The sequence below is a fragment of the Scyliorhinus torazame genome, chromosome 18 (assembly GCF_047496885.1).
Source record: "Scyliorhinus torazame isolate Kashiwa2021f chromosome 18, sScyTor2.1, whole genome shotgun sequence".
In the NCBI taxonomy this organism is placed as follows: domain Eukaryota; kingdom Metazoa; phylum Chordata; class Chondrichthyes; order Carcharhiniformes; family Scyliorhinidae; genus Scyliorhinus; species Scyliorhinus torazame.
Window position 1 is genome coordinate 74,693,960 of NC_092724.1, and position 26,052 is coordinate 74,720,011.

At 49.9% G+C, this 26,052-nt stretch overlaps 1 protein-coding gene across 9 annotated transcripts in view; it reads left to right on the forward strand.

The window, feature by feature from the left end:
* The window catches only part of LOC140395308 (uncharacterized), a 242,710-nt gene that overhangs the window by 170,997 nt on the left and 45,661 nt on the right, over positions 1 to 26,052 (forward strand). The window lies entirely within an intron of this gene.

A 26,052-nucleotide genomic window follows, 5' to 3' on the forward strand; every position in this document is an offset into this window, starting at 1 on the left:
ATTGAAGAAAGCAGCTTCCTAAATATGAATCTTATTCCATGACAAAGTGGTTGTTTAGGATTCACATGTCAACATTCTAATTACTGCTTCATTGAGTCCACATCTGTGTGGTGACATGGCCATTGGAATTACACAGTGTCTAAAGTCTATTGGGCACAGAATGGTGAGGTCTTCATCTCTAGAAGCAGTGCTAATGTATTATTTTAATTCACTTGGCAGCTTTTATAAAACCTTTTCATTCAAATCTAGTGAATCTTCATTTTTAGCACAAAGAAGAACTTTTGAATATTCATCAATAGTTTCCTTTCATTATCGGAGATGGCTGTTTCTTGTGCGTGTGGAATCATCCGTTGTGCATTCTCGTATGGTTATGGAGACGAGTCCTGCATGGCTTTCCACACTGTAGACAATGATAAATTATCTGATTCTGTTGGGATTGCTGGGACTTTCTAGCTGCCTGTATTCCTTGCTGTTTGAAGGAAGCAATGCCACCACTGAGAGCACTTTGCAGATAATTCTTTCATTTGCACTTTTCTCCCAGTCCATGGTGGACATATTGCCTGTTGGGAAAGATGCCCCTTGATCACTGAGAACAAGCGAAGAGCTGCGTGAGAGAGGACCAGACAGTCTTCAGGACTTTATTGAAATTCCTCATGTCATGCTGACCAGCATTGGCTTGAACCTCTCTGGCTGTTTTGATCCTCCATGCACCTTGCATCCTACACCGCTTCTGTTACAGATTCCATTTGCTCTTCTGGAGAGATTTCTTCCCAGCTGATGTATCTTTGCTGCATTTTTCTTCTGTACCAGTTATTTAATTTGATCACTGTTTTTATGGAACCAATCTCTGTGGTTTCTTTTCTGTTCCCAGGACATCATTGACAGCTTCCAGGAATGTTGATTTGTTGGTTGGCCATGCCATTTCAACACCATTACTTCAGTTTCTTTGGGGGATGGCTGCTCCTCAAATCTGAGCCTGAATTGTCCACAGCAGTCTGGGGATGGTGGTTTCTGCACATGTTCGTTATTCTCACAGGATGTGGGCTTTGCTGGCGAGTCCAGCATTTATTGCCTGTCCCTAATGGCTCTGAAGAAGGTGCTGGTGCGCTGCCTCTTTGAAACGCTGCATACCATGTGGTTTACGTACACTTAGAGTTATTATGAAGGGAGGATTTTGACCTAATAAGAGTGAAGGAACACCAAGCTTTGTGTTTGTCTTAGAGGGGAAGGTGCAGCTGGTGATGTTCCTAAGCATCTGTTGCCCTTGTCGTTAAAGATAGTAGAAGTCACCAGTTTGGAAGGTGCTGTCAAGGGGGTGAATTGCTGTATTGCATCTTGCAGATGGCACACACAGCTGCCACTGTGCATCATGGTGGAGGGAGTGAATGTTTAAGGTGGTGGATGAGGTGCCAATCACGCAGCTGCTTTGTCCTGATTTATTTTTTAATTCACTCACAGGATGTGAGCATCGCTGGCTCGTCCGCCATTTACCCCAGTTGCCCTTGAGCAGGTGATGAAACCTTCTTGAAAGGTGATGAGCCTTCTTGAAACACTGGCATGTGGCAAGTCCATGTGGCATTGGTACGCCCACTGTGTTGTCAGGAAGGGTTCCAGGATTTTGACCTAGCAACAGTGAAGGAACAGCCAGTCAAGATGGTGAGGTGCTTGGAGGGGAACTCGCAGGTGGTGGTGTTCCCATGTGTCTGCTGCCCTTGCCCATTGGAGTGGTAAAGGTTGTGCAATGGTGAGGAAGGATATTAGCTCTGACAATGTGGAATCTGTATAGGTAGAGCTGATAAACACCAAGGGGCAAAATATATTAGTGGGTGTTGTGTATAGACCCCCAATGGTGATGTTGGGAATGGCATTAAACAGGAAATTAGAGACACATGCGATAAAGGAACATCTGTAATTTTGTGTCATTTTAATTTGCATATAGATTGGACAAATCAAAATAGCCACAATACAGTATAGAGGAGGAATTCCTTAAGTGTATATGGGATGGTTTTCTGGACCAATATATTGAGAAACCAATGAGAGAACAGGCCGTCTTCGACTGGGTATGTGTAATGAGAAATGAATCACTGGCAATCTAGTTGTGCGATACCACTTGGGGATGAGCGACCATAATAAGATAGAATTTTTCATCAAAGACGACGATGATATGAGGCGTGAGTTAGCTTTGATTGATTGGGGAAACGTTACTTAAAGGGATGATGGTGCTTAGGCAATGGCAAACATTCAAGGAGCACATGGAGAACTGCAACAATTGTTTGTTTCTGTCTGGCACAGAAGTAAAACGGGAAAGGCGGCCAATCCATAACTTACAAGGGAAATTAGAGTTAGTAAGGAGGAAGCATACAAATTGGCCAAGAAAAACAACAGGTCTGAGGATTGGGAGCAGTTTAGAATTCAGCAAAGAAGCAACGAGGGATTGATGAAGGGGAAATAAAGTACATGGGTAAGCTCTCAGGGAACATAAAAACTGACTGTAAAGTTTCTATCGGTATGTGAAGAGAAAGATTGGTGAAGACGTAGGTCCCTTACAGTCAGAAAAAAGGAAAAATAGGGGTCAAAGAAATGGCTGAGCAATGAAACACATACTTTGGTTCTGTCTTCACAAATGAGGACAAAATAAGGGGAACACAAGGTCTAGTAAGAGGAAGGAACTGAGGGAGTGAGTGGTCACATACAAGGCTGTTCCTGCTTAAAGTGAAGGGCCCTTTTCACGCAGATCTGGGTGGAATTTTGATGAAAAGGCAGAGGTGAATGTTAGAGGAGTAGTTTATCCCTGGAATGGTATGTCTTCTGATCGCCAGACCCGGCAGAAAACAGTGAGAGGCTTGGCTGGAAAGTTCAAACAGTCTGGTGCTTCACAGACAGTCTCTTCCAGCATGCAGACGGGGAAGGGGCAAGCTGTAAGGCCCCAGATACAGGAACTGATGACTTTATCAAGGAGGAATTCCATAAGAGGAAAGAAATGTGTGAGGATCACGCAAAGGCCATTGCAGAAGCTGTGGCATCCCTGAAGTACCTGGAGCGGATGGAGGTGTTTGGAGGTGCAGGGGTCACAGATTTGGGAGATTGAAGGTGTGATCTCGGACCACAGTGATCGTGTGGTGGCTCTGGAGGCGGAGGTGGGGTTCCTAGGAGACCTTTGTAAAACGTTGAGGGCAAAGGTTGAGGAGCAGGAGAATACCTCGAGAAGACAGAACCTGCGAATAGTGGGCCTGCCTGAAGGAGTTCAAGGTGAGTGCTACGAGGTACGTCTCAAAGATGCTGGTGGCAGAAAGGATGCTAGAAAAGGCACCTGAAGTGGACCGAGCGCATAGGTCTCGGAGGCAGAAGCCTCGAGCTGGGGAGCCGCCGCGGGCGGTGATCGTGAGACTCCATAAATTTGTGGAGAAAGAGAAAATTCGACGGTGGGCCAGGGAGAAGTGTAGCTGCGACTGGGAGGGAAATGATGTCCGGATCTATCAGGACATCGGAGCTGAGTTGGCAAAACGGCAGTCCACGGTGAAGATATGGAATCAGCTGAGGAGGCATTTTAGGGTGGACGGGATGTCGGTGCTAAAGCCGCTGTGCGAGAATCATGGGTTTGAGCCGGGGGGGGGGGTTGATAGTGTAGACAGAAGGTGGAGGGAAGTGGCGCTGGTCAAGGCGAGGGATTTGTATTTGGAGGAAGGGTTCGCCAGTCTGGAAGAGGTAAGGGAGAGGGTAGAGCTGCCGAGGGGTAGTGAGTTCAGGTATCTACAGGTTAGTGACTTTGCACGAAAGGTCTGGAAGGGGTTCCCTAGATTGCCGGGATACACCCTGCTGGAGTGACTGCTGCTTCTGGATGTGGAAGGGGAGGGAAGAATTGGGGATATATATATAAGTGGCTGGGGGAGCAGGGAGGCGAGCGGGTGGTGAAGATCAAGGAGAAATGGGAAGCGGAGTTGGGAATGGAGATCAATTGGGGAGTATGGAGTGAGGCATTGCAAAGGGTAAACGGGACCTCTTGTGCAAGAATGCACCTGATACAGTTTAAGGTGGTGCACAGGGTGCATATGACTCGGGTGAGAATGAGTGGGTTCTTTCAGGGGGTAGCAGATGAGTGTGAGAGGTGTGGGCGGAGGCCAGCGAATCATGCACACACATTTTGGGGTTGTGAAAAATTGGGAAGATTCTGAGCGGGAGTGTTCGCGGTCTTAGCCAGGATAGTGGAGGAGGGAGTGGACCCGGACCCTTTGGTGGCGATATTTGGGGTTTCAGAAAAGCCGGAGCTCATGGGGAGGAGGAAGGGCGATGTCTTGGCCTTCGCCTCTCTGATTGCACGGCGACGAATTTTACTGGAATGGCGGTCGCCATCGCCAACGGGGGTAGCAGCATGGTTGGGTGACCTGTGTGACTTCCTGCGGTTAGAGAAGATAAAGTATGAGTTAAGGGGCTCAGCAGCGGAGTTTGAGAAAAGGTGGGGGATGTTTGTGACCGTGTTTGAGGAGCTGTTCGTTGCAGGGGGTGGGTGATGGGGAGGTGGGGGGGTGAAAAAGGAGAAAAATCTATCCAAACTGAATAGTTGATTCTTGGGAAGAATGTTTCCCGGGGTGTTTATTTGCTGTAACTACTTTGATACAAGTTTTGAATAAAATGCGTTTTTTTTTTAAAAGGAACTGAGGGAGATCAATATTTTTAGAGAAACGGTGTTGGGAAATTGATGGGATTGAAGGCTGATAAATCCTCAGCGCCTCACAATCTACATCCCAAAGTACGTAAGGAAGTGGCTCTATAAATAGTATAAGCATTGATGGTCATCTTCCAGGAATCTATAGCATCTGGAATAGTTCCTGCAGATTGGAGGGTAGCTAATGTAACTCCACGATTTAAAAAGGGAGGAGGAGAGAAAACGTAATTGTAGACCAGTAAGCCTGACGTCGGTCGTGGGGAAAATTCTAGAATCCATTATCGAAGATGTTGTAGCAGAGTTTGTGATAGAACCCCCTTCCCTATCGCCTCCTCAAACACCCCCACCATCAGCGCGCCGATTTGTCTTTGAACTTCTTGTAATACTCCACAGGGAACCCATCTGGCCCTGCCGCCGTCCCCAATTGCATCTTCCCAATTGCCTCCTTTACCTCTTGTTCCCTCACCGACCCCTCCAATCTGGCCCCACCTTCCTCCCCCAGCCTCAGATACTCCAACCCGTCCAGGAACTCCTTCATCCCTCATTCCTCCCCCAGTGGCTCTGACCTAAACAACTTTTTATAGAACTCCTCAAATAGCTTATTAATCTGCTTTGGAGCTACCACCAGTTTCCCCGTCCTATCCAGCGCCTGGACTATCTCCCTTGCCGCTTCCCTCCGACATTGGCCTGCCAGCATCCACCCCCTCCTCCCCATATTCATAAACCGCTCCCCTCACCCGCCTCAGTTGGCATACCACCTTCCTCATAGACAACAGGTCAAAACTAGCCTGAAGCTCCCTCTTGTCCCAAAGAGCCGGATCTGCATCACCCGCGTACCTCCTGTCTACCTCCAACATCTCTCTTAGCGTCCTTTGATGCTCCTCCCACTTCTCTTTTTTTACCTGGGCTTTAAATAATATCACCTCCCCTCTCACTACTGCCTTCAGGGCCTCCCATACCACTGCCTGTGATACTTCCCCTGTACAGTTAAATCCTACGTATCATAGAATTTACAGTGCAGAAAGAGACCATTCGGCCCATCGAGTCTGCACCGGCTCTTTGAAAGAGCACCCTACCCAAGGTCAACACCTCCACCCTATCCCCATAACCCAGTAACCCCACCCAACACGAAGGGCAATTTTAGACACTAAGGGCAATTTATCATGGCCAGTCCACCTAACCTGCACATCTTTGGATTGTGGGAGGAAACCGGAGCACCCGGAGGAAACCCACGCATACGGGGAGAACGTGCAGACTCCGCACAGACAGTGACCCAAGCCGGGAATCGAACCTGGGACCCTGGAGCTGTGAAGCAATTGTGCTAACCACCATGCTACCGTGCTGCCCATCACGTACTACGTACTCCTCAATCACTTTCCTGATCTTCTCACAGAAGCTTCGGCCCCCCAACAACCCCACGTCCATTATCCACCCCAGCTACTGAGCTACCCCCCTCAGCCTCTGAGCTGCTCCACTCTCCAGGACCACGTCCACACAGTGCGGTGCATGGCCTGAAATCACTATCGCCGAGTACTCTGATCCCCTAATCCCAGTCAACAGCGCCTACCCCACCCACTATTAGCTTGTGTGAATCCAAGTCCGGGATGGCCCCTGGCACCTTCCTCACAAATCCTGCATCATCCCAGGTAGGGCCATGCACACCTCCAATGCCCCTGTTACTATTACATATCTACCCCCGTGGTACACCACCACCATCTCTATCTGGAACCTCACCCTCTTACCCACCAGCACCACTACCCCCGGCGCCTTACTGTCAAATCCTGAATGAAATACTTGGCACACCCAGCCCTTCCTGAGCCTCACCTGGTCATTCACCTTCGGATGGGTCTCTTGTAACATGGCAACATCAGCCTTCAAGGTTTTTAGGTGCACAAATACCCTTGATCTCTTCACTGTCGTCCCGTCCCCCCAAAACCCCTCACGTTCCACATTATTATTCTGACCGGGGTCGTCCCCCACCTCCTTCCCTCATATCCACCATCATCTATATAGGATAGGCATGAGATGGAGAATCTGGTGAACTAGTGCGACGACGATAATCTCCCTCAATGTCAACAAAACGAAGGAGATTGTCATCGACTTCAGGAAGCGTAATGGAGAACATGTCCCTGTCTACATCAATGGGAACGAAGTAGAAAGGGTTGAAAGCTTCAGGTTTTTAGGTGTACAGATCATCAACAGCCTGTCCTGGTCCCCCCTATGCCGACACTATAGTTAAGAAAGCCCACCAATGACTCTACTTTCTCAGAAGAATAAGGAAATTTGGCATGTTAGCAACGACCCTCACCAACTTCTACAGATGCACCATAAAATGCATTCTTTCTGGTTGTATCACAGCTTGGTAGGGAGCCTGCTCTGCCCAAGACTGCAGGAAACTACAAAAGGTCATGAATGTAGCCCAATCCATCACGCAAACCAGCCTCCCATCCATTGACGCTATCTATAATTCCTTAGAAAGGCAGCCAGCATAATTAAGGACCCCACGCACCCCGGACATACACTCTTCCACCTTCTCCCGTCAGGAAAAAGATACCGAAGTTTGAGGTCACGGACCAAATGACTCAAGAACAGCTTCTTCCCTACTGCCATCAGACTTTTGAATGGACCTACCTCGTATTAAGTTGATTTTTTTCTCTACACTTTGCTGTAACTGTAGCATTATATTCTGCAGTCTCTCCTTCCTTCCCTATGTACGGTGTGCATTGTTTGTACAGCATGCAAGAAACAATACATTTCACTGTATACTAATACATGTCAATAAATCAAATCATAACCCCAGGACCTGCCCATTGGGCCTAGCCTGCCCTGTCCCTTTGTTGCATCGAACCCCCCCCCCCAGAATCCCCCATCCACTTCCTCTTGAAAACACCTCTCCCAGTATCGATCCCCTCCCCCACTTTACACATCTCCCATGCCCAACAAAACCTGTTCGACCAGGCTCCAATGACCATGGCCCCTCCCCCCACCACACTCGCGTTCACTAGCCAACTTAAGCTTGTTAGTGTGGAGGCCCCTGCCCAGGCTTCACTCCCCCCACATTCCCTCCCCCTGCCCAGTTCCAAAAAACAAACAAACCCAGTGCAAACACACAAACTCCAAATAACCGCCATTGCAAAAAATCCCAACTCCTACCCTACCCAAACAGGCAACTTCACACCCTTTAATCACATATAACAACGTGAAATAGAAAATAGAGCTATATACAATCTTCCACCCCCCTACCCTCGATCCAAGACCCAACCTCCCATTTCTCATTTCTGCCCAGTCCTTCTGCCTTCACCAAAGCCTCCACCGTCTCAATGTAAAGGTCTTTTGAGTTGTAAGTCACCCTCAACTTCGGCCACGCCAAACCCCACGCTACTGTTGTACAGTGCTGTCTTCACTCGACCAAAGGCCACCCGCCTCCTCGCCAGTTCCACAGTTAGGTCCTGATATATGCGTTTACCAGCTCCAGCCCACTGCACCTCCCACTTCTGCTTTGCCCAACTCAGGACCTTCTCCTTCATATGGTACCTGGGAAAACAAATTATTACCGCCCTTGGTGGTTCATTCGCCATCGGTTTAGGCCTCAACGATCAATGAGCCCAATTGAGTTTGTACCGGGAGGGATCTCTTCCCCTCCTCTGCACCTCCCTTTGCAGGTCTGCCAACATCTTGAAAAAGTGTAGACAGAGTCAGCCTCAGGCCCTCTATGCCTTCGGGCAGACCCACAATTCTGAAGTTCTGCTGCCAATATCTATTTTCCAGGTCTTCCACCTTCGCTTTCAGACCTTTGTTGACCTCCACCATCCTCTGCAGCACCTCGCCCATTGAGGTGAGCTGATCGCAGTGTTGAGACAAGGCCTCCTTAGTATGAGGGGGGTGTGTGTGAATTGATGAGGGGTATTTGTGAGTAAATTAATGAGGGGTGTGTGTGATTGATGAGGGGTGAGTGAGTGGATTGATGAGGGGTGTGTGAGTGAGTGGATTGATGAGGGGTGTGTGAGTGAGTGGATTGATGAGGGGTGTGTGTGAGTGAATTGATGAGGGGTGTGTGAGTGAGTGGATTGATGAGGGGTGTGTGAGTGAGTGGATTGATGAGGGGTGTGTGAGTGAATTGACGAGGGGTGTATGTGTGTGAATTGACAAGGTGTGAGTGAGTGAATTGATGAGGGTTGTGAGTAAGTGGATTGATGAGGGGTGTGTGAGTGAGTGAATTGATGAGGGGTGTGTGAGTGAGTGGATTGATGAGGGGTGTGAGAGTGAGTGAATTGATGAGGTGTGTGGTGTCTGTGTGTAGTGTCTGTGTGTAGTGTCTGTGTGTGGTGTCTGTGTGTGGTGTCTGTGTGTGGTGTCTGTGTGTGGTGTCTGTGTGTGGTGTCTGTGTGTGGTGTCTGTGTGTGGTGTCTGTGTGGTGTCTGTGTGGTGTCTGTGTGGTGTCTGTGTGTGGTGTCTGTGTGTGGTGTCTGTGTGTGGTGTCTGTGTGTGGTGTCTGTCTGTCTCTGTCTGTCTGTCTGTCTCTGTCTGTCTGTCTGTCTCTGTCTGTCTGTCTCTGTCTGTCTGTCTCTGTCTCTGTCTGTCTGTCTGTCTCTGTCTGTCTGTCTCTGTCTGTCTGTCTCTGTCTGTCTGTCTCTGTCTGTCTCTGTCTGTCTCTGTCTGTCTGTCTCTGTCTGTCTCTGTCTGTCTCTGTCTGTCTGTCTCTGTCTCTGTCTGTCTCTGTCTGTCTCTGTCTGTCTGTCTCTGTCTGTCTCTGTCTATCTGTCTCTGTCTGTCTCTGTCTATCTGTCTCTGTCTGTCTGTCTCTGTCTGTCTGTCTCTGTCTGTCTGTCTCTGTCTGTCTGTCTCTGTCTGTCTGTCTCTGTCTCTCTGTCTCTGTCTCTCTGTCTCTGTCTCTCTGTCTGTCTGTCTGTCAATTCAGCATGGCCAATCCACCTAATATACACATATTTTGGCCTGTGGGAGGAAACTGGAGCACCTGGGGGAAACCGACATAGGCACGGGGGAATGTCCAAACTCCACACAATCACCCAAGGTCAGAATTGAACCCGGGTCCCTGGTGCTGTGAGATGCTATTCATTATCTTGACTTATAAATACTGCTGGAGGCAATTTGTTCGTAAACTCTACCTTTTACTCAACATATTACACAAACACAGTACATACTTAGCACGAGATGCTGCATAGAATTATCTCATGTCATCTGACCTTCTGCTGTGGACTTTATATTTACATATTTAACATTGACCCTTTGGACTACATCTCTTCCTCCTGCCCCCCGGTCTCTGACTCATAAGCGCATTGTTTAAATTATCCGCCATCGCTCTCCGAAGTCTCTGCCTTCGTCTCTGATTCACAGACCTAAACATTGTGGTGATTTTGCCAATCTCCCTGACTTTGTTCTCCTCGCTGAGGTTGTACACCATTCAAATTCTCCATGTTCTCTCACTCTATAGAGGAGCATGTGAGTCATCAGAGATTATTGGTTCTCTGCTCAAGTTGTCTTTCTGATTGTTTGGTTAATTAATTCATTCCATTGATGGTCGTCATCTTGTGGAGGTAAGAGCACTTCTGTTCCTTCTCACTATCCCGTTTTCAGTCTACAAACTGAGATCTCAGATTTGTGTCTTTTCCAGTTGTTATGACCCTCTGGGCTAGTGCGCGGTCAATTCCAGCCCCACTTGACCCGGAGTCAACAAAATTGAAATTATTAAATAATTCTTCGAAAACGCTCAAGGTTTTTGGCCCTTGGGTGCCCAATAACTACAATCACCAGGTTTATAAATTTAAACACAATTAATTTTATTAATAACAATAACTATAATTAAATGTGCAACTAATACAAGAGGTTAGCTAATTCCTAACCCTCCTACTTAAACCCGTCCCGCCTTCTATATATAAATATATACATCTCTATATAAAGGTAAAGTTGCCATTATCCCAGGTGACCATAGGTGCTTTTCCCTTTGAATGGAAGAGCTGACTGGTGGTGATTTAACCCGAGGATCACCACACATGATTGATTTGATTTATTGTCACGTGTACCGAAGTACAGTGAAAAGTATTGTTCTGCGTACAGCCCAGACAGATCGTACCATACATGAAAAAACTAGGACATACAGGGGAGGGGTAAGGTTGAGAAGGCAGTGCTTTACACCTCAGGTGGTTCTCAGACTTTTGAATCTCCTGCCTGATGGAAGAGGTTGGAAGAGCGAATAACCCAGGTGGGCGGGGTCTTTGATTATGTTGCCAGCTTTCCCAAGGCAGCGGGAGGTGTAGATAGAGTCAATGGATGGGAGGCGGTATTGCGTAATGGACTGGGCGGTGTTCACCATTCTGTAGTTTCTTACGGTCTTGGGCCGAGCAGTTGCCATACCAGGCTGTGATGCAGCCAGATAGGGTGCTTTCTATGGTGCATTTGTAAAAGTTGGTAAGAGTCAATGTGAACATGCCGAATTTCCTTAGTTTCCTAAAAAAAAAGGAAGTTTCGGTGCTGTGGTGCTTTCTTGATCATGTAGTCGACGCGGGTGGACCAGGACAGATTGTTGGTGATGTGCACGCCTGGGAATTTGAAGCTGTCAACCATCTCCACTTCGGCAGACAGGGGTATGTACGAAACTTTGCTTCCTGAAATCAATGACCAGATCTTTAGTTTTGCTGACAGTGAGGGAAAGATTATTGTCGTTACACCACTCCACTAGGTTCTCTATCTCCCTGCTGTATTCTGGCTCATCGTTGTTTGAGATCTAACTCACTCCGGTCGTGTCATCAGCAAACTTGTGTATGGAGTTGGAGCCAATTTTGCAACAGAATGGTGTTTGTATAGGGAGTATAGTAGTACGCAGCCTTGCAGGGCCCTGGTATTGAGGACTATCGTGGAGGAGGTGGTGTTGTTTATCCTTACAGGAAGTCAGGAAGTCTAGGATCCGGTTGGCATGACCAACCTTTCATTATAAATGAACAAGGCAGCTCCGACACTGAAATGTCTTTGTTGCTTGAACGATTGTTTCAGGATGAGATGATTTGGAACATATTCTGGCCACCATTTTGCAGTATTCATTCTTCATCTGCTTTTTGTGCCTGTCTGATTTCATTCAGTGTTGTTGCTGGTTGGAATTTTGTAGTCAATGATGTACATGACTCTATATCCTCATAAATGTATGTCCTCCTGTTCAGGCTTCACAAAAGAATTTAAGACAGTGCAGTTGCTGTTATTTGATGTTTGCCTTGGACATATTTATCGAATTCTTCCTTGATGTTTTTTCTTTTTTTTTAAGAGGCAATTTTATTGAGGTATTTTTGGCATATAAAACAATGACATTGTATATTACTGTACAGAAAAAGCAAATAACGCATAGTGCAAACCACCACCCCCGCTGACGATTAATTCTCCGTGAAGAAGTCAATGAATGGCTGCCACCTCCGGGCGAACCTCTCAAAGCGAACTTATCCTTTTCTAGACCGAGAAAGCTCGCCATGTCCAATAGCCATACTTCGGTCTTCGGGGACTTTGAGTCCCTCCCTGCCAACAGTATTCGTCGCTGGGCTACCAGGGAAGCAAAGGCCAAGACGTCGGCCTCCTTCTCCTCCTGGACTCCCGGGATCTCCGACACCCCAAAGATTGCCACCTCGGGACTCATTACCACCCCAGTTTTCAAAACCCGGGACACGATGTCTGCGAATCCCTGCCAGTACCCCCGGAGTCTAGGGCACGACCAGAACATGTGCACGTGATTAGCCGGCCCACTGGCGCATTTGGCACACTTGTCCTCCAGCCCGAAGAATTTACTCATCCGGGCCACCGTCATGTGGGCCCGGTGCACGATCTTAAACTGGATCAGGCTGAGCCTGGCGCATGTTGCGGCCGTGTTCACTCTGCCCAGAGCTTCTGCCCAAATACCGTCCTCCATCTCCCCCCACCCCCGAGCTCCTCCTCCCACTTAAGCTTCAGGTCCTCAGTCTGTGTATCCTCTACTCCCATTAGTTCTTTGTAAATATCTCAGACTCTACCCTCACCTATCTCTCCCCTAAAAACTACCCTGTCCTGCCTCCCCTTTGGCGGGAGGCGTGGGAAGGACGGCACCAGTCTGCGCACAAAATCCAACACCTGTAAGTATTTAAAGTCATTCCCTCCCCCCAGCCCAAACTTCTCCCCCAACGCCCTCATGCTTGGAAAGCTCCCTTCCAGGAACAGATCACCCACCCTCACAATCCCCGCCCTCCGCCACAGTCGATACCCACCGTCCATGTTCCCAGGGGCAAATCGGTGATTGCCGCAGATTGGGGTCCACACCGATGCTCTCACTTCCCCTATTTGCCTCCTCCACTGGCCCCAGATCCGAAGAGCTGCTACCACTATAGGGCTGGTGGAGTACCGCGCCGGCGGGAGCAGCAGAGGCGCCGTAACCAGGGCCGCCAAACTGGCGCCCCTGCACGAAGCAGCCTCCATCCGCTCCCAAACCGACCCCGTACCCACCATCCATTTCCTTATCATCGCTATGTTGGCTGCCCAGTAGTAGTTGCTGAAGTTCGGCAATGCCAACCCCCCTTCCCCTCTGTTCCTTTCGAGCATCACCTTCCTCACCCGCGGGGACTTCCCCGCCCAGACAAATCCCAGGATAATTTTATTCAGCCTCTTAAAGAAGGACCTCTGGATGAAAATGGGGAGACACTAAAATATGAACAAGAATCTCGGGAGAATCGTCATCTTAACAGTTTGCACCCTCCCCGCTAGTGACAGCGGGAGCGCATCCCAACTCCGAACCTCCTCCCTCACTCGCTTCACCAGTCGGGACAGGTTGAGCTTATGCAACTTGCCCCAGTCCCTTGCCACCTTTCTCCCCAAGTATCTAAAACTTTCTCCTACCAGCCTGAACGGCAACCCCTTCAGCCTACTCTCCTGCCCCTCGCCTGAATTACGAACAACTCGCTCTTGGCCATGTTCAGTTTATATCCTGAAAACCGGCCAAATTCCCTCAGGGTTTCCATGATACCATCCATCCCCGCCATTGGGTCTGATACGTATAACAGCAGGTCATCCGCGTATAACGAGACTTTATGTTCCACCCCCCCCCCCCCCCCGGACCAGCCCTTTCCAGTCCCTTGAAGCTCTCAGAGCAATTGCCAGCGGCTCTATGGCCAGCGCGAACAGCAGTGGGGAGAGAGGGCAACCCTGTCTTGTCCAGCGGTGCTTGTCCATCTGATGTCGTCCTGTTTGTCCTTACACTAGCTTCTGGGGCCTGATATAACACCCTCACCCAGTTAATGAACCCCTCCCCGAACCCAAACCGCCCTAGTACCTCCCACAGATAGTCCCACTCGACCCGGTCAAAAGCCTTTTCCGCATCCATAGCTACCATTATCTCTGCCTCCCCGCTCTCCGGGGGCATCATAATCACATTAAGCAGCCTTCTTAGATTGGCCGCCAGTTGCCTACCCTTTACGAACCTGGTTTGGTCCTCCGCAATTACGTCCGGTACACAGTCCTCCATTCTAGACGCCAAGATCTTGGCCAGTAACTTAGCGTCTGCATTGATCAAAGAGTAAGACCACAAGCCTCCGGCTCTTTATCCCGTTTCAGAATAAGCGAAATAGTGGCCTGCGACATCGTCGGGGGTAGGACCCCTCTGTCTCTTGCCTCGTTAAAAACCCTGACCAGCACCGGCCCCACTATCTGGACAAACTTTTTGTAAAACTCCACCGGATACCCATCCGGCCCCGGGGCTTTACCCGACTGCATGACCTTCAGGCCCCCCAATACCTCTTCGATCCCAACCAGGGCCCCCAGTCCGTCTGCCAACCCCCTACCCACCCTTGGGAAGGTCAGTCCGTCCAGGAATCCTCTCATCTCCTCCGGTCCCCTGGGGGGTTCCGAAGTGTACAGCTTACTATAGAAGTCCCGAAACGCCTTGTTCAGCACTGCCAGGTCCCCCACCAGATTTCCCTCCCCATCCGCTATCCTTCCTATCTCCCTAGCCGCTTCTCTCTTCCTTAGTTGTTGCGTGAGCACTCTGCTGGCCTTCTCTCCATGCTCTTATATCGCGCCTTTTGCCTTTCTAAGCTACTCTACAGCCTTGCCTGCAGTCGGCACCCCAAGCTCGGCCTGCAGCCTCTGTCGTTTCCTGAGTAACTCTGTCCTCGGGGACTCCGCGTAGGTCCTGGCCGTCCATAAAATTTCCTGAACCAGTTTCTGCCTTATCTGTCCTGTCCTATGAGCCCGGATTGAGATCAGCTCCCCTCTCACCACTGCCTTCAGTGCCTCCCAGAGCACCGCTGCTGAGACTTCTCCGGTATCATTTACCTGCAGGTAATTCTGCATGCATTTCCTGAGTCTCTCACACACCGCCTCTTCTGCAAGCAATCCAACTTCCAATCTCCATTGTGGGCGCTGAAAGCTATCCTTACAAATCTGTAGATCTACCCAGTGCGGAGCATGGTCCAATATGGTAATTGCCGAATATTCTGCCCCCACTATCCCGACAAGAAGGCAATACTCGTGACAAAGAAATCAATTCAGGAATACACCTTGTGGACGTGGGAGTAGTACGAGAACTCCCTCGCCGTCGGCTAAATCTCCACAGATCAGCTCTCCCCATTTGCGCCATGAACCCTCTCAGTTCATTTGCCATCGCTGGCAACCTGCCCGTTTTTGAACACGACCGATCCAGGTTCAGGTCCAGGACTGTGTTAAAGTCCCCACCCATAATCAGTTTGCGCGAGTCCAGGTCGGGGATCTTCCCAAGCGACCTCCTGATAAAATCCACATCGTCCCAATTAGGGGCATACACACTAACCACGACTACTCTCACCCCTTTGAGCTTACCCCTAACCATAACGAATCTGCCGCACCCTAACCGCAACTGTACCCTCCGCCTCAAATTGAACCCTTTTATTAATCAGGATCGCAACCCCCCTAGTCTTAGTGCGAGCCCCGAATGAAAGACCTGACTAACCCAGCCCTTCCTTAACCTAACCTGGTCTTCCACTTTCAGGTGCGTCTCCTGCAGCATGACTACGTCCGCCTTCAAAACCCGCAAATGGACGAACACACGCACCCTCTTCACTGGCCTGTTTAGCCCTCTAACATACCAGGTGATCAGCCTGGTTGGGGGGTACTTCGCCCCCCCCCCCCCCCCCCCCCCCTTTGCCGATCAGCCATCCCCTTTCCTTGGCCAGCCCCCCAGCCATGTGTCGCGCTTCCTCTATCCTCTATCCCCTCCCCTGGCCGGCACCACCCATGACCTCCTCACTGTTGCCATGTCCAATTTCCATCCCTGTCAGCAGATCAACCCCCCCCCCCCCTCCCCCCCCCCCTCCTCAGCAACACCATCCTACCGCCTAACCCCTGCTCTCTAATCTAACTATATGAACACCCCCCCCCCCCCCCCCCCCCCCCCCTCCAAACCTGACCTCCGTTGACTCGCCCACCCAGCTAGCCTGGCAGCTCCCAGCTTCGGCACCAGCGCGTCTCTCACCCAATGTTCCCTGGCTCCCCCCCCCCCCCCCCCCCCGGCCCCATCCATACCACTTCCCCAAACCGGCCCTGCTTAAACAAAAACTCTATACAAGTCCGAAACATCCCCAACAATAGTGCAATTTAGATCAAACAGATAGAGATAAGTACCAGGCACTCTCAGCCCTTCCCCTCCACACACAGAAAAAGATTGCAAAAAATTCCCCATCCTAACCACACCTTTTTAACTATTTTATTTTTTATTTTCCCCCTACCAAAACTCCAACCAAACAAGAGACCCCAAAAGGAAACATTATGGGGAAACCACGAAAAAGAACAACAAAAACACATCCCAACCAAAATCCATCAACCTAAAAAGGTCGAAAAAAAACTGGAAAGAACGGACCCAAGCATGCAGGCCTCTCTCAAAGCGAGAGAGAAACAAAATAGACTTAAAAGTTCCACCATGAGTCCAAGAGTCCTCAGCTCAGGGCCAGCCTTGCTTCTTAACAAAATCCATCGCCTCCTCGGGTTCTTCGAAATAGTGGTGCTGACTCTCGTACGTAACCCACAGTCGCGCCGGAAACAGCAGCCCGAATTTCACCTTGTTCTTGTACAAAATCTCCTTCACCTGCCTGCAGCCTCCCCTCCTCCTGGCCACCTCAGTACTTGGGTCTTGGTAAACACGCATGGTGTTGTTGTCCCAGGTACAGCTTTGTGTGCTCTTGGCCCATTGCAGAACCCGCTCCTTGTCCAGGTACCTGTGGAACCGGACCACCATCGCTCATGCGGGACCCCCTCAGCGCGGCTGCCTCACCTGCACTCTATGTGCCCTGTCCACCACTGGCGGGCGAGGGAACACCTCATTCCTCAGCAGCTTCTGAAACATACCCTCCACATACGCGGCAGCATCCAGCCCCTCAGTCCCCTCCGGGAGGCCAACTATTCTTACATTCTGCCAGCGAGATCTGTTGTCCAAGTCCTCCAGTCTTTCCAAGAGCATTTTTTGCTAATCCCTCAACCCCCGAATCTCCATGTCTGCCACCGTTTGAAAGTTGGCCTGCTCCTCCACCGTCTTCTCCAGCTCCTGGAGCTTCTCAGCCTGATCATCCAGCCTTTTTTCCAATCGGTCCATCGACTGCTGGAGCGGCTCCAAATTATCACGCTTCAGAGCTAAAAAGCCCTCCTGCATGACATGTAGCAGCTGCTCCATTGTAGGTTGGGCTGTCGGTGCCTTGCCCTGGACATCGGCCATATTGGCGTCTCTCAGCCTCCACCGTGCCCTTGTTTGACCACTTCTTCTGCTGTTTACGGTCCCTCCAGCTTATTAGGTCCATACAATTCTGTATGGGTTCAGTGCCTGAGTACTATTGCTTTCCAGTTCCCCGCTCAAAAGCGCAAAAAAATCAGGGGGAAAGGTCCAAAAGTCCGACCGAAACGGGAGCCACCAAATGTGCGACCTACTCACTCATAGCCGCTACCGGAAGTCCTTGATGTTTTTTCATGTGGTTCCTTCAACTGCTGTCGGTGGGAAATGTCTGTTTTCTCTACATTTCATCGTGATTCTATTAGGTTTTAGTGCTCACATTGCAGCATCCTTGTTTATTCTTTTCAATACAATTGCAGCACGGTAGCATGGTGGTTAGCACAATTGCTTCACAGCTCCAGGGTCCCAGGTTCGATTCCAGCTTGGGTCACTGTCTGTGCGGAGTCTGCACATCCTCCCCGTGTGTGCGTGGGTTTCCTCCGGGTGCTCCGGTTTCCTCCCACAGTCCAAAGATGTGCAGGTTAGGTGAATTGGCCATGATAAATTGCCCTTAGTGTCCAAAATTGCCCTTAGTGTTGGTTGGGGTTTCTGGGTTATGGGGATAGGGTGGCGGTGTTGGCCTTGGGTAGGGTGCTCTTTCCAAGAGCCGGTGCAGACTCGATGGGCCGAATGGCCTCCTTCTGCACTGTAAATTCTATGATCTATGATCTAATACCTGTGAATAGTTTTGGGAACTGCGTCCTGAATTATGTTGTTTTTTTTCTGGGCTTTCCAATTCAGCAACTATAGGTGAGTTGTAAATCTGTGCAAGTTTTCCTACTTGGCAGTGAACACGTTTGGTTGTGGACCAGAGACAAAGTTCCTGTGGTTTCTCTTCCTTTTTGCTGTCAACTCTCCCATTATGTTTCGCTGAATGCCTCCCAGCCTGTGGAGTCTTATGGTCGATGGATGGAGAAAGTCTGGCTTTAGCCACTGACCTGTGTCTGAAAGAATTGAAAATCCTGCTCCAGTGTCCAATTGGAAGTTTCTTTTATGTCTGTTGATCTCCATTTGCGCTCCAATAGTTCCCATTTTCTCCCAAGAGTGGTACTTCATTATCTTTTTCTTCTTAAGCTTCTTGGATGGTAGATGATTTTAGTTGTGTCTCTTTTCAGTTTTGTGTTTAGGGGCTTTTTACTGCGGAATGCACATTTAAAATGGCCTCTTTTTTCTTGCAGGAATGTCAATCTGTTATTTTGGCGTGGCGTTCTTTACACTAGTGCAGCCATTTCCCACCAAGACAAAACTAAATAATGGTGACTCTTCACCTTTTCGATGTTTTGGCTGCTACTTCAATGTGACCTCCCCCAGGCGGTGACTTCCCCTGAACCATGGGCCTCCCCCCTCCGCCGGGCTGTGAACCTCCCTCCGACTTCCCCACCCTCCGCCAGCTTGGGCCCCAAGCTCCCCCAGCCATGGGTCTCCGACTTCCCCCGTCTGTGACCCAACCGCCCCTCACCTCAACGCCCGTGGCCCTGACCTCCCACCTTCCCCAGTCGTGGCCTTAACCTGTGTTGGAGAGTATTGGGTGTTCTGCTCTCTTCAGTTTGCATGTGGAACAAAGAGTCTGATTACACTGAGCATCAAGAGGAGATCATTGAGCATTTTCAACATGTGTATTGGTAATACGAGTAGGGCCTTGAATTTAGTTTCTAATAGCTGAGACTGGGTGGTTTATAACTGAAAGCGCTTCAGATAGTGGCATTGAGCACCGCTGGATCTGTCCATTCCCTGGGTGTGAAAATCCGAATGAGAAGTCTTAACCAGGCCAGTGGCTGTGAGGGATCGGAACTACTGTACAAGGTCTGCTGAGTTTAGGACATAACAGAGGATGATGCACTCTCCGATTGACTGTTATACTGAACCTGGTGCTTATGTCCCAGGTCCTGACACCAACATCCTCAGGTGAACAAACACTTCAAAACCTAAAACTGAAAGCATATGAAATGGTAATAAAGAACTCATGAAGTATTGTGTCCACCTAGTTATATCTTCATTCTTGACAACTGTAGGGAAAGGATAAACTTTTAAAGAGTGGATTCTGTTAAACAGCTCTTGTATTGCTTCATGCCTGGAATATTCCGTCATCCATTCTAGTTATGAAGTTTTCATGCTTCATGTACAGGGAAGGCGAAACAAGCAGGCTCAGATTGAAGAAAGAATTTGTGTTTACACAGAGACTTTTACAATCTCAACATGCCCCAAATAAAATGTAGTTGGTGTTGCAACATATGAAATAGCAAACAAGTTATGCACAGGAAGACTCCGCAAATATGTTCATGACAGGCTGAATGGCCAGTTCTCGTGATGTGTCTTACGTGTACATATATATAAAACAAAGAAAATTACAGCACAGGTACAGGCCCTTCGGCCCTCCCAGCCTGCGCCGATCCAGATCCTTTATCGAAACCGAACTTCTATTTTCCAAGGATCTACTTCCCTCTGTTCCCCGTCCATTCATATATCTGTCTAGATGCATCTTAAATGAAGCTATCGTGCCCGCCTCTACCACCTCCGCTGGCAAAGCGTTCCAGGGACCCACCACCCTCTGCGTAAAAAACTTTCCATGCACATCTCCCTTAAACTTTCCCCCTCTCACCTTGAAATCGTGACTCCTTGTAATTGACACCCCCATTCTTGGAAAAAGCTTGTTGCTATCCACCCTGTCCATACCTCGCATAATTTTGTAGATCTCAATCAGGTCCCCCCTCAACCTCCATCTTTCCAACAAAAACAACCCTAATCTACTCAACCTTTCTTCATAGCTAGCACCCTCCATACCAGGCAACATTCTGGTGAACCTCTGCACCCTCTCTAAAACATCTACATCCTTCTGGTAATGTGCAACCAGAACTGCACGCAGTATTCCAAATGTGGCCTAACCAAAGTCCTATACAACTGTAACATGACCTGACGACTCTTGTATTCAATACCCCGTCCGATGAAGGCAAGCATGCTGTATGCCTTCTTGACCACTCTTATCGACCTGCGTTGCCACCTTCAGGGTACAATGGACCTGAACTCCCAGATCTCTCTGTACATCAATTTTCCCCAGGACTCTTCCATTGACCGTATAGTCCGCTCTTGGATTAGATCTTCCAAAATGCATCACCTCGCATTTGCCTGGATTGAACTCCATCTGCCATTTCTCTGCCCAACTCTCCAATCTATCTATATTTTGCTGTATTCTCTGACAGTCCTCCTCGCTATCTGCAACTCCACCAATCTTAATATCATCTGCAAACTTGCTAGTCAGACCACCTATACCTTCGTCCAGATCATTTATGTATATCACAAACAACAGTGGTCCGAGCACGGATCTCTGTGCAACACCACTAGTCACCTTTCTCCATTCTGAGACACTCCCTTCCACCACTACTCTTTGTCTCCTGTTGCCCAGCCAGTTCTTTATCCAACTAGCTAGTACACCCTGAACCCCATACGACTTCATTTTGTTCATCAACCTGCCATGGGAAACTTTATCAAACGCCTTACTGAAGTCCATGTATATGACCTTTAGGTTTATAAGACATGATCTTCCCTGCACAAAACCATGCTGCCTATCACTGATAAGTCTATTTTCTTCCAAATGTGAATAGATCCTATCCCTCAGTATCTTCTCCAACAGTTTGCCTACCACTGACGTCAAGCTCACTGGTCTATAATTCCCTGGACAACATCTGGGACCTCATCCGTGCTCAAGGATGCTGCAAAGATATCTGTTAAGGCCCCAGCTATTTCGTCCCTCGCTTCCCTCAGTAACCTGGGATAGATCCCATCCGGACCTGGGGACTTGTCCACCTTTTAGAATACCCAAAACTTCCCCCTTCCTTATGCCGACTTGGCCTAGAGTATTTAAACATCCATCCCTATCCTCAACATCCGTCATGTGAACATCCTTGGTGAATACCGATGGAAAGTACCCATTAAGAATCTCACCCATGATGTTCCGGGTGCGGCGATGACCAGCTGAGTCGCACGTTTCGGCAGCTCCCGGTGGAACGGACTTTTGGGCTCTTAATAAGAGCCCCAACGGCAATTTTAACGGCTAAAAGTACTGTGCGGTGAACCAGAAGGGAATCCCCCCTGGATACGGATGAAAAAAGGAGAGGAAGGTGGCCGGATTGCGGTGGATCCTTTAGAGCAGCGGCTAGGAAGGCAAGCAAAAACCAAGATGGCGTCGGAAGGTGGCAGTTTAATATGGGGCCCTGAACAACACGAGTTTTTGAAACGCTGCGTGGAAGAACTCAAAAAGGAAACGAAGAAGGAACTGTTGGCCCCGATATTACAGGCGATCGAAGGGCTAAAGGAGGAGCAAAAGACCCAGGAGCGGGAGCTTCGGGTCGTGAAGGCAAAGGCTGCCGAGAATGAGGACGACATAGAGGGCCTGGTGGTGAAGACGGAGATGCACGAGGCACACCATAAACGATGTGTGGAAAGGCTGGAGGCGCTGGAGAACAACGCGAGGAGGAACAACCTAAGGATTCTTGGTCTTCCTGAAGGTGCGGAGGGAGCGGACGTCGGGGCATATGTGAGCATGATGCTGCACTCGTTAATGGGAGCGGAGGCCCCGGCGGGTCCGCTGGAGGTGGAGGGAGCATACCGAGTGATGGCGCGAGGACCGAGAGCAGGAGAAATTCCTAGATCCATAGTGGTGAGATTCCTCCGTTTTAAGGATAGAGAGATGGTCCTTAGATGGGCAAAGAAAACTCGGAGCAGTAAGTGGGAGAACGCGGTGATCCGCGTATACCAAGACTGGAGTGCGGAGGTGGCGAGAAGGAGGGCGAGCTTTAATCGGGCCAAGGCGGTGCTTCACAAAAAGAAGATAAAATTCGGAATGCTGCAACCGGCAAGACTGTGGGTCACATATCAAGGGAGGCACCACTACTTTGAGACGGCGGATGAGGCGTGGACTTTTATCGTGGAAGAAAAATTGGAATGAGCGGGTTATTAAAAAAAGAACGTTTGAAACAAAGTGGTGGGGCGAGTATGGGGGGCGAAGAGGGGGGTAAAAAGGGGGGAAAGAGGAGTTTTATGTTATTAATCCTGCGATGTGGTAACTTTTCTTTCTTCCACAGGAGGTGGTGGGGGGAGGAAAGGAGGTGGAGGAGATGGGGCGTTGGCCATTGGAGGCGGGGCCAAGGGGAAAGCGCGGGCTCGGTTCCCGCGCTATGAAAATCATGGCGGGAATAGGGAAGCAGGAAGGAGGGGGCGTCGCACGGTGCGAGCCGAGGTCACGGGGGGAAGCCGAGGTCGGCCAGAGTTTGCTGACTTCTGGGAGCAACATGGGGGGTGTAATTACGCTAGTGGGGGATCTAGCGGGGGGGGGGGGGGGGGTGGGAGGGGGAAAGTATTGGGCTGCTGCTGCTGGGGAGAGGGGGGAGCTGGCATGGGATGGGATGGGCGGGGGGGCACCGCCTGGGGGGGACACAGCTGCATGGGAACCGGGTGAGGAGCTGGAAAAAGGGGATGGCTAATCGACAAGGAGGGGGGGTAAAAAGCCCCCCAACCCGGCTGATCACGTGGAACGTGAGAGGGCTGAACGGGCCGATAAAGAGGGCACGGGTACTCGCACACCTTAAGAAACTTAAGGCAGATGTGGTTATGTTACAGGAAACGCACTTGAAACTGATAGACCAGGTGAGACTACGCAAAGGTTGGGTGGGGCAGGTGTTCCATTCGGGGCTAGATGCGAAAAACAGGGGGGTGGCTATATTAGTGGGGAAGCGGGTAATGTTCGAGGCAAAGACTATAGTGGCGGATAGCGGGGGCAGATACGTGATGGTGAGTGGCAAACTACAGGGGGAGACGGTGGTTTTGGTAAACGTATATGCCCCGAACTGGGATGATGCCAATTTTATGAGGCGTATGCTAGGATGCATCCCGGACCTAGAGGTGGGAAAGTTGGTAATGGGGGGAGATTTCAATACGGTGTTGGAACCAGGGCTGCACAGGTCGAGGTCCAGGACTGGAAGGAGGCCGGCAGCAGCCAAGGTGCTTAAAGATTTTATGGAGCAGATGGGAGGAGTAGACCCGTGGAGATTTAGCAGACCTAGGAGTAAGGAGTTTTCGTTTTTCTCCTATGTCCACAAAGTCTATTCGCGAATAGACTTTTTTGTTTTGGGAAGGGCGTTGATCCCGAAGGTGAGGGGAACGGAGTATACGGCTATAGCCATTTCGGATCACGCTCCACATTGGGTGGACTTGGAGATAGGGGAGGAAACAGAAGGGCGCCCACCCTGGAGAATGGACATGGGACTAATGGCAGATGAGGGTGTGTGTCTAAAGGTGAGGGGGTGTGTCTAAGGGTGAGGGGGTGCATTGAAAAATACTTGGAACTCAATGATAATGGGGAGGTCCAGGTGGGAGTGGTCTGGGAGGCGCTGAAGGCAGTGGTTAGAGGGGAGCTGATATCAATAAGGGCACATAAAGGAAAGCAGGAGAGTAGGGAACGGGAGCGGTTGCTGCAAGAACTTCTGAGGGTGGACAGGCAATATGCGGAGGCACCGGAGGAGGGACTGTACAGGGAAAGGCAAAGGCTACAGTTGAATTTTACAGGAAATATGTGGACTTGCTCGCCCCGCTATTGATGAGGACCTTGAATGAGGCAAAGGAAAGGGGACAGCTGCCCCCGACTATGTCAGAGGCAACGATATCGCTTCTCCTAAAGAAGGAAAAGGACCCGCTGCAATGCGATACGAATATACGGAGGCTGCTAGGGGTAATGATGATGCCCCCACCAGAGGGGGAAGCGGAGATAGTGGTGCGATGGATGCCGAGAAAGCATTTGATAGAGTGGAGTGGGATTATCTGTGCGAGGTGCTGAGGAGATTTGGTTTTGGAGATGAGTATGTTGGATGGGTGCAGCTGTTGTGTAGGGCCCCAGTGGCGAGTGTGGTCACGAATGGACAGGGATCTGCATACTTTCGGGTCCATAGAGGGACAAGGCAGGGATGCCCTCTGTCCCCATTATTGTTTGCACTGGCGATTGAGCCCCTGGCAACAGCATTGAGGGGTTCCAAGAAGTGGAGGGGAGTACTTAGAGGAGGAGAAGAACACCGGGTATCTCTATATGCGGATGATTTGTTGTTATATGTAGCGGACCCGGCGGAGGGGATGCCAGAGATAATGCGGACACTTCGGGAGTTTGAAGAATTCTCAGGATATAAACTGAACATGGGGAAAAGTGAGTTGTTTGTGGTGCATCCAGGGGAGCAGAGCAGAGAAATAGAGGACTTTCCGCTGAGGAAGGTAACAAGGGACTTTCGTTACTTGGGGATCCAGATAGCCAAGAATTGGGGTACATTGCATAGGTTAAATTTAACGCGATTCGTGGAACAAATGGAGGAGGACTTCAAGAGATGGGACATGGTATCCCTGTCACTGGCAGGGAGAGTGCAGGCGGTTAAAATGGTAGTCCTCCCGAGATTCCTCATTGTGTTTCAGTGCCTCCCGGTGGTGATCACGAAGGCTTTTTTCAACAGGATCGAAAAGAGTATCATGAGTTTTGTGTGGGCCGGGAAGACCCCGAGAGTGAGGAAGGGATTCTTACAGCGTAGTAGGGATAGGGGGCGGCTGGCATTACCGAGCCTAAGTGAGTACTACTGGGCCGCCAATATCTCAATGGTGAGTAAGTGGATGGGAGAAGAGGAGGGAGCGGCGTGGAAGAGATTGGAGAGGGCGTCCTGTAGGGGGACTAGCCTACAAGCTATGGTGACGGCCCCATTGCCGTTCTCACCGAAGAAATACACCACAAGCCCGGTGGTGGTGGCGACTTTGAAAATTTGGGGACAGTGGAGACGGCATAGGGGAAAGACGGGAGCCTTGGTGGGGTCCCCGATAAGAAATAACCATAGGTTTGCCCCGGGGAGAATGGATGGGGGATTTGGAATATGGCAAAGAGCAGGAGTACCGCAACTGAAAGATCTGTTTGTGGATGGGAAGTTCGCAAGTCTGGGAGCGCTGACCGAGAAATATGGGTTGCCCCAAGGGAATGCATTCCGGTATATGCAACTGAGGGCTTTTGCGAGGCAACAGGTGAGGGAATTCCCGCAGCTCCCGACGCATGAGGTGCAGGACAGCGTGATCTCAAAGACATGGGTGGGGGGCGGTAAGGTGTCAGATATATATATAGGGAAATGAGGGACGAGGGGGAGATTATGGTAGATGAGCTGAAAGGGAAATGGGAAGAAGAGCTGGGGGAGGAGATTGAGGAGGGGCTGTGGGCGGATGCCCTAAGTAGGGTAAACTCATCGTCCTCATGTGCCAGGCTAAGCCTGATTCAATTTAAGGTGTTACTCAGGGCGCATATGACTGGAGCAAGGCTCAGTAAATTTTTTGGAGTAGAGGATAGGTGTGTGAGATGCTCGAGAAGCCCAGCGAATCACACCCACATGTTCTGGTCATGTCCGGCACTACAGGGGTTCTGGATGGGGGTGACAAAGGTGCTTTCGAAAGTAGTGGGTGTCCAGGTCGAACCAAGCTGGGGGTTGGCTATATTTGGGGTTGCACAAGAGCCGGGAGTACAGGAGGCGAGAGAGGCCGATGTTTTGGCCTTTGAGTCCCTAGTAGCCCGGCGCAGGATACTGTTGATGTGGAAGGAAGCCAAGCCCCCGAGGGTGGAGACCTGGATAAA